Source organism: Gasterosteus aculeatus, unplaced genomic scaffold (assembly GCF_964276395.1).
Source record: "Gasterosteus aculeatus unplaced genomic scaffold, fGasAcu3.hap1.1 HAP1_SCAFFOLD_25, whole genome shotgun sequence".
Taxonomy (NCBI): Eukaryota; Metazoa; Chordata; class Actinopteri; order Perciformes; family Gasterosteidae; genus Gasterosteus; species Gasterosteus aculeatus.
The window spans coordinates 320,001-327,500 of record NW_027554884.1 but is presented as its reverse complement, the minus strand read 5'-3'; positions in this window follow the sequence as shown (position 1 = coordinate 327,500).

The following is a 7,500-nucleotide window of genomic DNA, read 5'->3' as shown; positions in this document are numbered from 1 at the left end:
CAAAGCGCCCGGGGATGGCGCACCGGAGGCGGGCCGCCCCGCCTCCGCTCGAGCAATCTCGTTCGATCAAAGTGTTTCACCCACCGGCGCGCCCCGGCCGAAGCCAGGGCGCACCGGAGGCGGGCCGCCCCGCCGCCATCTCTCTCGCTCAGCGATCCATCCGCGAAACCCACCGACCAGCCACAGTGCCCGGAACGAGGCTCCGGTTCGTTCACCCTCGCCACTGTCCGAGGGCGTCCGAAAATACTGAGGTCTGAGTCGGATCCAAAACGCACAAACGTCGGTCCTCACTCCTGGAGGCCTATGTTTCTAAAAACCAGGTTTCTGAAATCTGCGACCTGGTGGCCCAGTGATGTCGGCTACAACTTTTTTTTTCCAGTCCGCTCAAAATTCTCCAGGCATTTTCTGAGCTTTCCTTCACATAGTCCGACTTTTACTTAGTTTCTGACGGAGCCAAAAAAGTCCGGGTTTTTTTGCCCTCCTTATCGTCCCGACTGGAAACTTTAACTTCGTATTTTAAGTCAGAAAATTAAAGTCCTTTTCATCCAGGAGACCGACCCTTCCTGCAAAGCGTCCCAAATGGTCCTTCGTCGTCGGATATCTGTCGGGAAATACCGCTCTATGGAACTGTTTATTTCATCCATCCACTGCACCTGCTGTTCTGACATCAGCATCCGAGAATAGTGTCCCGTACTGGGACATGGTCTGGCATATCCCGCTCTCTGGAACTCTGTATTCATCCATGCGTTACACCTGCTGTTCTGACATCAGCATCCGAGAATAGTGTGCCGTTATGGGACATGGTCTGGGATCTCCTGCTCTATGGAACTGTTTACTTCATCCATCCACTGCACCTGCTGTTCTGCCATCAGTGTCCGACAATAGCGCTTCATCATCGGATAACTGCCGTGAGATACCGCTCTCTGGAACTGTTTCTTTCATCCATCCACCGCACCTGCTGTTCTGCCATCAGTGTCCGACAACAGCGCTTCTTCATCGGATATCAGCCGGGATCTCACGCTCTCTGGAACTGTTTATTTCATCCATCCACCGCACCTGCTGTTCTGACATCAGCATCCGAGAATAGTGGCCCGTACTGGGACATGGTCTGGGATCTCCCGCTCCATGGAACTGTGTTCTGTTTATTTCCTTCATCCACTGCACCTGCTGTTCTGACATCAGCATCCGAGAATAGTGTCCCGTACTGGGACATGGTCAGGGATCTCCCGCTCCATGGAACTGTGTTCTGTTTATTTCCTTCATCCACTGCACCTGCTGTTCTGACATCAGCATCCGAGAATAGTGTCCCGTACTGGGACATGGTCAGGGATCTCCCGCTGTCTGGAACTGTGTATTCATCCATCCAGTGCACCTGCCGTTCTGCCATCAGTGTCCGAGAACAGTGCTTCTTCATCGGATATCAGCCGGGATCTCACGCTCTCTGGAACTGTTTATTTCATCCATCCAGTGCACCTGCCGTTCTGCCATCAGTGTCCGAGAACAGTGCTTCTTCATCGGATATCAGCCGGGATCTCACGCTCTCTGGAACTGTTTAATTCATCCATCCACTGCACCTGCTGTTCTGCCATCAGTGTCCGACAATAGCGCTTCTTCATCGGATATCAGCCGGGATCTCACGCTCTCTGGAACTGTTTATTTCATCCACCGCACCTGCTGTTCTGCCATCAGTGTCCGACAACAGCGCTTCATCATCGGATAACTGCCGTGAAATACCGCTCTCTGGAACTGTTTATTTCATCCACCGCACCTGCTGTTCTGCCATCAGTGTCCGACAACAGCGCTTCATCATCGGATAACTGCCGTGAAATACCGCTCTCTGGAACTGTTTATTTCATCCACCGCACCTGCTGTTCTGCCATCAGTGTCCGACAACAGCGCTTCATCATCGGATAGCTGCCGTGAAATACCGCTCTCTGGATCTGCTCTGTTCTGGCAGGTAATCAGGGAGATTTTAAGTAGATGAGTGTCCGGGAATAGTGCACTGCACTCGGGCAGGTCACGCCGCGTAACCCGCCCCGTATCCCGGTTCCCGAACCCGCTTTTCCGCCCAAAGTTGTCCGAAGATGCTTAGGCCCAGCTGGGGAACGCTCCCCACGAAGCCCGGGTCTCAGCCCTGGAGCCCTGTGTTTCCGAAAACCAGGTTTCTGAAATCTGCGACCTGGTGGCCCAGTGATGTCAGCTGGAACTTTTTTTTTCCGGTCCGCTCAAAATTCTCCAGGGGATTTTAGGGCTTTGCGCCACATATTCCGACTTTTACTTAGTTTCTGACGGAGCCAAAAAAGTCCGGGTTTTTTTGCCCTCCTTATCGTCCCGACTGGAAACTTTAACTTTTTTTTTAAGTCAGAAAATTAAAGTCTTTTTCATCCAGGAGACCGACCCTTCCTTCAAAGTGTCCCATACAGTGCTTCGTCATCGGACATCGGCCGGGATCTCACGCTCTCTGGAACTGTTTATTTCATCCATCCACTGCACCTGCTGTTCTGACATCAGCATCCGAGAATAGTGTCCCGTACTGGGACATGGTCTGGGTTCTGCCGCTCTCTGGAACTCTGTATTCATCCATGCGGTACACCTGCTGTTCTGCCATCAGTGTCCGTGAACAGTGATTCTTCATCGGATATCAGCCGGGATCTCACGCTCTCTGGAACTGTTTAATTCATCCATCCACTGCACCTGCTGTTCTGACATCAGCATCCGAGAATAGTGTCCCGTACTGGGACATGGTCTGGGATATCCCGCTCTCTGGAACTATGTTCTGATTATTTCCTTCATCCACTGCACCTGCTGTTCTGACATCAGCATCCGAGAATAGTGTCCCGTACTGGGACATGGTCTGGGATATCCCGCTCTCTGGAACTATGTTCTGATTATTTCCTTCATCCACTGCACCTGCTGTTCTGACATCAGCATCCGAGAATAGTGTCCCGTACTGGGACATGGTCTGGGATATCCCGCTCTCTGGAACTATGTTCTGATTATTTCCTTCATCCACTGCACCTGCTGTTCTGACATCAGCATCCGAGAATAGTGTCCCGTACTGGGACATGGTCTGGGATATCCCGCTCTCTGGAACTATGTTCTGATTATTTCCTTCATCCACTGCACCTGCTGTTCTGACATCAGCATCCGAGAATAGTGTCCCGTACTGGGACATGGTCTGGGATATCCCGCTCTCTGGAACTATGTTCTGATTATTTCCTTCATCCACTGCACCTGCTGTTCTGACATCAGCATCCGAGAATAGTGTCCCGTACTGGGACATGGTCTGGGATATCCCGCTCTCTGGAACTATGTTCTGATTATTTCCTTCATCCACTGCACCTGCTGTTCTGACATCAGCATCCGAGAATAGTGTCCCGTACTGGGACATGGTCTGGGATCTCCCGCTCCATGGAACTGTGTTCTGTTTATTTCCTTCATCCATGCGGTACACCTGCTGTTCTGCCATCACTGTCCGGGAATAGTGTGTCGTTCTGGGTCATGGTCTGGGATATCACGCTCTCTGGAACTCTTTATTCATCCATGCGGTACACCTGCTGTTCTGCCATCACTGTCCGGGAATAGTGTGTCGTTCTGGGTCATGGTCTGGGATATCACGCTCTCTGGAACTCTTTATTCATCCATGCGGTACACCTGCTGTTCTGCCATCACTGTCCGGGAATAGTGTGTCGTTCTGGGTCATGGTCTGGTCTCTGCCGCTCTCTGGAACTCTTTATTCATCCATGCGGTACACCTGCCGTTCTGCCATCACTGTCCGGGAATAGTGTGTCGTTCTGGGACTTGGTCTGGTCTCTGCCGCTCTCTGGAACTCTGTATTCATCCATCCACTGCACCTGCCGTTCTGCCATCACTGTCCGGGAATAGTGTGTCGTTCTGGGACTTGGTCTGGTCTCTGCCGCTCTCTGGAGCTCTTTATTCATCCATGCGGTACACCTGCTGTTCTGCCATCACTGTCCGGGAATAGTGTACCGTTCTGGGACTTGGTCTGGTCTCTGCCGCTCTCTGGAGCTCTGTATTCATCCATGCGGTACACCTGCTCTTCTGCCATCACTGTCCGGGAACAGTGTGCCGTTCTGGGTCATGGTCTGGGTTCTGCCGCTCTCTGGAACTCTTTATTCATCCATGGGGTACACCTGCTGGTCTGCCATCACTGTCCGGGAATAGTGTGTCGTTCTGGGTCATGGTCTGGGATATCACGCTCTCTGGAACTCTTTATTCATCCATGCGGTACACCTGCCGTTCTGCCATCACTGTCCGGGAATAGTGTGTCGTTCTGGGACTTGGTCTGGTCTCTGCCGCTCTCTGGAACTCTGTATTCATCCATCCACTGCACCTGCCGTTCTGCCATCACTGTCCGGGAATAGTGTGTCGTTCTGGGACTTGGTCTGGTCTCTGCCGCTCTCTGGAGCTCTTTATTCATCCATGCGGTACACCTGCTGTTCTGCCATCACTGTCCGGGAATAGTGTACCGTTCTGGGACTTGGTCTGGTCTCTGCCGCTCTCTGGAGCTCTGTATTCATCCATGCGGTACACCTGCTCTTCTGCCATCACTGTCCGGGAACAGTGTGCCGTTCTGGGTCATGGTCTGGGTTCTGCCGCTCTCTGGAACTCTTTATTCATCCATGGGGTACACCTGCTGGTCTGCCATCACTGTCCGGGAATAGTGTGTCGTTCTGGGTCATGGTCTGGGATATCACGCTCTCTGGAACTCTTTATTCATCCATGCGGTACACCTGCCGTTCTGCCATCACTGTCCGGGAACAGTGTGCCGTTCTGGGACTTGGTCTGGTCTCTGCCGCTCTCTGGAGCTCTGTATTCATCCATGCGGTACACCTGCTCTTCTGCCATCACTGTCCGGGAATAGTGTGTCGTTCTGGGACTTGGTCTGGTCTCTGCCGCTCTCTGGAGCTCTTTATTCATCCATGCGGTACACCTGCTGTTCTGCCATCACTGTCCGGGAATAGTGTACCGTTCTGGGACTTGGTCTGGTCTCTGCCGCTCTCTGGAGCTCTGTATTCATCCATGCGGTACACCTGCTCTTCTGCCATCACTGTCCGGGAACAGTGTGCCGTTCTGGGTCATGGTCTGGTCTCTGCCGCTCTCTGGAGCTGTTATTTTCCTCCATGCGGTACACCCACTGCTCTGCCATCACTGTCCGAAAATAGTGCTCCGAAATCGGGTAAGTCGCGCGGGGGGCCACCCCTGTATCTCGGCTCCAGGAGCGTCTTTCCGCCCGGGGCCTGGCCCACTATGCTTAGGTCCAGCTGGGGAACGCTCCCCCCGAAGCTCGGGGCCCTGTCCTGGAGATCTCTGTTTCCGAAAACCAGGTTTCTGAAATCTGCGACCTGGTGGCCCAGTGATGTGAGCTAAAAAAAAATTTATCGAAGCGATCTAAAAAAGCCCAGGCATTTTCTGGGCTTTCCTTCACATATTCCGACTTTTACTTAGTTTCTGACGGAGCCAAAAAAGTCCGGGTTTTTTTCGCTCCACATAGTCCCGACTGGAAACTTTAACTTTTTTTTTTTTCCATTATTTCACCCGCGGAGGTCCGCAAACACCTCCAGGGGCCCACAACGGCCGAATTAAGCCAGGAAAAAGACACCAGAACCCGGATCTCTCTACCAGACACCCCCAGAGCCCGGAACACGGACCCAAACACCTCCAGAGGCCCACAACGGCCGAATTGGACCCGGAAAAAGACGCCAGAACCCGGATCTCTTTACCAGACACCCCCAGAGCCCGGAACTCGGACCCAAACACCTCCAGAGGCCCACAACGGCCGAATTGGACCCGGAAAAAGACGCCAGAACCCGGATCTCTTTACCAGACACCCCCAGAGCCCGGAACTCGGACCCAAACACCTCCAGAGGCCCACAACGGCCGAATTAAGTCCGGAAAAAGACGCCAGAACCCGGATCTCTTTACCAGACACCCCCAGAGCCCGGAACACGGACCCAAACACCTCCAGAGGCCCACAACGGCCGAATTGGACCCGGAAAAAGACGCCAGAACCCGGATCTCTTTACCAGACACCCCCAGAGCCCGGATGAGCTCCACAAACAACTCCAGAGGCCCACAACGGCCGAATTGGACCCGGAAAAAGACGCCAGAACCCGGATCTCTTTACCAGACACCCCCAGAGCCCGGAACTCGGACCCAAACACCTCCAGAGGCCCACAACGGCCGAATTGGACCCGGAAAAAGACGCCAGAACCCGGATCTCTTTACCAGACACCCCCAGAGCCCGGAACACGGACCCAAACACCTCCAGAGGCCCACAACGGCCGAATTGGACCCGGAAAAAGACGCCAGAACCCGGATCTCTTTACCAGACACCCCCAGAGCCCGGATGAGCTCCACAAACACCTCCAGAGGCCCACAACGGCCGAATTGGACCCGGAAAAAGACGCCAGAACCCGGATCTCTTTACCAGACACCCCCAGAGCCCGGATGAGCTCCACAAACACCTCCAGAGGCCCACAACGGCCGAATTGGACCCGGAAAAAGACGCCAGAACCCGGATCTCTTTACCAGACACCCCCAGAGCCCGGAACTCGGACCCAAACACCTCCAGAGGCCCACAACGGCCGAATTGGACCCGGAAAAAGACGCCAGAACCCGGATCTCTTTACCAGACACCCCCAGAGCCCGGAACTCGGACCCAAACACCTCCAGAGGCCCACAACGGCCGAATTAAGTCCGGAAAAAGACGCCAGAACCCGGATCTCTTTACCAAACACCCCCAGAGCCCGGAACTCGGACCCAAACACCTCCAGAGGCCCACAACGGCCGAATTGGACCCGGAAAAAGACGCCAGAACCCGGATCTCTTTACCAGACACCCCCAGAGCCCGGAACTCGGACCCAAACACCTCCAGAGGCCCACAACGGCCGAATTGGACCCGGAAAAAGACGCCAGAACCCGGATCTCTTTACCAGACACCCCCAGAGCCCGGAACTCGGACCCAAACACCTCCAGAGGCCCACAACGGCCGAATTGAACCCGGAAAAAGACGCCAGAACCCGGATCTCTTTACCAGACACCCCCAGAGCCCGGAACTCGGACCCAAACACCTCCAGAGGCCCACAACGGCCGAATTGGACCCGGAAAAAGACGCCAGAACCCGGATCTCTTTACCAGACACCCCCAGAGCCCGGAACTCGGACCCAAACACCTCCAGAGGCCCACAACGGCCGAATTGGACCCGGAAAAAGACGCCAGAACCCGGATCTCTTTACCAGACACCCCCAGAGCCCGGAACTCGGACCCAAACACCTCCAGAGGCCCACAACGGCCGAATTGAACCCGGAAAAAGACGCCAGAACCCGGATCTCTTTACCAGACACCCCCAGAGCCCGGAACTCGGACCCAAACACCTCCAGAGGCCCACAACGGCCGAATTGGACCCGGAAAAAGACGCCAGAACCCGGATCTCTTTACCAGACACCCCCAGAGCCCGGATGAGCTCCACAAACAACT